Source organism: Oryx dammah, unplaced genomic scaffold (assembly GCF_014754425.2).
Source record: "Oryx dammah isolate SB20612 unplaced genomic scaffold, SCBI_Odam_1.1 HiC_scaffold_21, whole genome shotgun sequence".
NCBI classification, from domain to species: Eukaryota; Metazoa; Chordata; class Mammalia; order Artiodactyla; family Bovidae; genus Oryx; species Oryx dammah.
In genome coordinates, this window is record NW_024070205.1 from 77,948,598 (window position 1) to 77,952,317 (window position 3,720).

The 3,720-nt window shown below is 44.4% G+C and overlaps 1 pseudogene; it reads right to left on the reverse strand.

Annotated features, from left to right (window-relative positions):
- Positions 1 to 217: 217 nt before the first annotated feature.
- LOC120879991 lies at positions 218 to 858 on the reverse strand (annotated as a pseudogene).
- Between the last annotated feature and the right edge of the window lie 2,862 nt (positions 859 to 3,720).

Here is a 3,720-nt window from a genome sequence, read left to right on the forward strand (position 1 = left end):
CCACATTCTTATTTACCGATGACTGGTACCTAAGACAGGGAATTCGTCCTTCAATTTGTCCAGTCCCCACCCACTCTTCATAGCATCCTTGCTGAGACCAAGTCGTGATTATCACTTACCATGGCTGGATGCTGGGGTTTATTATTATTATTATTACTTGGTAGGAAAGTAGGATTTATTGGTGGGCATGAATAAGGAGGGGATAACACCAAGGATCTCATGAGTACAGGGCTCGCCATTTGTCCAGAGGCCACAACTGGGGATGTGTTTGAGCCTATAGCCATCCAGGATGAGCTGCTTTTCTGCTACACTGTCTTCAAATTTATCCACATTAAACGTAATAAAGCCCCACTTCTTGGAGATGTGGATCTTCTGGCAGCCAGGGAACTTGAACCTGGCCCTGCAGAGTTGAATCACATGCTCCTTGTTCTGCAACTTGGTGCGGATGGACATTATGACTTGGCCAGTGTGGACCCTGGCCACTGTGCCCCGGGGCTTTCCAAAGCCACCACACATACCTGTCTGGAGCCTATCAGCTCCAACACAGGACAACGTCTTATTGATGTAGGTGACAGGAAATGGTTGGAGCCACACTCGGATGTGGAAGCCACCTTTGCAGCAGCTTTTCACCATATACTTGTTGGCACAAATGCAGGCAGCCTCCAGGGCTTCGGAGGAGAGCTGCTCATACTCATCTGACACCATGTGGCCACAGAGTGGGAACTCATCCACTTTTGCCTTCTCCCACTACGGGTCAAAGAGGTGGATCTTACAGTCAGGGATACCTCGGCAGAAGGAAGACTTTGAGTACGGCTTGTTTGTACAATATCTATAATACCGGGTGGGGCAGTGGCCCATGGTGACACCAGGATTTCCAGTGGTGAGCCAAAGGGAAAAGGCTGGGATTTATTGTGATTTTTATATACTTAATGTTCATTTGCATTATCTACCTTGATCCTGGAAGTGTTTCAATTAGCATCTCCCTATACAGAGCAAATGTCAAACTATCATCTCTAACCCTAACTTTCCTGCTGAGCTGCCAACTGCTTTTTATTTCAGTTGAGAACTGGACATTTTGAAATATTTTTTCTGGTGTTTTAATCTCAGCCTGTAACAAGCCTGTAACAAGAACGGTAATGCTGTTTTGAGAGAATGAAATCAGAAGTTGAGCATAAGGGAAAAAATTATCTTGACTTGCTCAGTTCAGTCACTCAGTCGTGTCAGACTGAACAAGTCAAGATACTTTTTTCCTTTATGCTCAACTTCTGATTTCATTCTCTCTCAAAATAGCATTACTGTTCTTTGTCTAGACACCAGGTTGAGTTTGGCAGACATCCTTAACCCTACCCCTCCTGATCAGTTGCCAAGGCCTAGAGTTGGACCATAAAGAAGGTTGAACATCGAATAACTGATGCTTTCAAGGTGTGGTGCTGGAGAAGACTCTTGAGAGTCCTTTGGACAGCAAGAAGATCAAACAAGTCAATCCTAAAGAAAATCAACCCTGAATATTCACTGGAAGGACTGATGTTGAAGCTGTAGCTCCAATACTTCAACCACCTGATGCAAAGAGCTGACTCACTGGAAAATACCCTGATGCTGGAAAAGATTGAAGGTAAAAGGAGAAGAAGGTGGCAGAGGATGAGATGGTTAGATGGCATCACTGACTGAATGGACATGAATTTGAGCAAACTCTAGGAGACAGTGACAGACAGGGAAGGGCTGGTGTGCTGCAGTCCATGGGGTCACAAAGAGTTGGACATGACTTAGCCACTGACCAACACAACAACACAACTACATTTGCAACATTGTTGCTGCTTTTGCCTTTTACCATGGGCAAAATTCTCCCTCCTCAGTCCTTTTGTTCCATCTAGACTGTTGCCATAGCCTACTGGTTACCTTATGGCAGAAAGTGGAAAAGAACTAAAGAGCCTCTTGATGCAAGTGAAAGAGGAGAGTGAAAAAGTTGGCTTAAAGCTCAACATTCAGAAAACTAAGATTATGGCATCTGGTCCCATCACTTCATGGCAAATAGATGGGGAAACAGTAGAAACAGTGGCTGACTTTATTTTGGGGGGCTCCAAAATCACTGCAAATGGTGATTGCAGCCATGAAATTAAAAGACGCTTACTCCTTGGAAGAAAAGTTATGACCAACCTAGGTAGCATATTAAAAAGCAGAGACATTACTTTGCCAACAAAGGTCCATCTAGTCAAGGCTATGGTTTTCCCAATAGTCATGTATGGATGTGAGAGTTGGACTATAAAGAAAGCTGAGTGCTGAAGAATTGATGCTTTTGAACTGTGGTGTTGGAAAAGACTCTTGAGAGTCCCTTGGACTGCAAGGAGATCCAACCTCCATCCTAAAGGAGATCAGACCCGGGTGTTCGTTGGAAGGACTGATGTTGAAGCTGAAACTCCAACACTTTGGCACCTGATGCAAAGAACTGACTCCTTGGAAAAGACCCTGATGCTGGCAAAGATTGGGGGCAGGAGGAGAAGGGGACGACAGAGGATGAGATGTCTGGATGGCATCACCAACTCGATGGACATGAGTGTGGGTAAACTCTGGGAGTTGGCGATGGACAGGGAGGCCTGGTGTGCTGCAGTTCATAGGGCTGCAAAGAGTCGGACACGATTGAATGACTGACTGACTGACTGACTAGTTATTCTGCCCTACAGTCTCTCTTCACTTCAATCCACACTGAAGACTTGCCAGAATAATTTTCTTTGAACAATATCCTAAACATGTCACTTTTCAGCTTTCAAAAGACTTCAAAGGCTCCCCATTGCCTACAGCATTAATCAAGTATCCGTTATCTGGCATTCAAATCCCTGTACCCTAGGACTTCTTAGTATAGTAACTCAGATCCCTAGAGAGTCTGGTAAAAACTCAGATTAAGCAGCCTCTTTCTTCCTTGAGGTTCTGATTCTGTGGTTTGAGATGGGATGTAGGCCTATTTGTCATAAGAACCCAGGCCATTCTGATGCAATGGTCCATGAACCTCACGTGACACAGCCTGTCTCAGAGGCACTCTTAGGGCACCAAGACACCTTTCATATCTGCCCAGACACCGCAATCTGCATCAGCACCTGCTTTGCTGCAGCACCGGGCTCATAACTGTTGGCTGAACTGGTGGGGATCCGGCCTATGCAAAAGGCGGTCTGTACCCCCAGCCAGCATTCTGACGGCAGCCCCGGGCCACCTCAGAGACACCTTGTTTATCCTTTCTTTATTTATATTATTTATTATTGCTGTTGTTTTGGCTGCATCACACGGCATACAGGATATCAGCTTCCCTGACCAGGGATCAAACCTGTGCTCCCTTCAGTGGACTGCCAGGGAAAGCTCCCTCAGAAGCCTAGATTAGAAGAGCAAATAGCAGTCTCTTTAAACAGGAGGCCTCTTTCATCTTGATACTTGAGACACATTCAGACACGCTTGTTTTTGTTGACCACAACAAAAACAAGTTTTTGTTTGGATTCTAATCCTGAATCTGCCACCTACTATCTATGACAAGGCAAATCTTTAATTTCTCTTATCCTCAGTTGTTCTCATCTTTATAATGAGGACAATAAGTTCTTCCCAGAGTTATTGGGTAGATGAATAATAATATATAGAAAGTGCTTAGTGTAATGCTTAAACATCGTAGATAAGTATATATACTTATTTTTGACATAAATATCATAAATAAGTAAACCACAGCCTGGTATTGCTAACAGT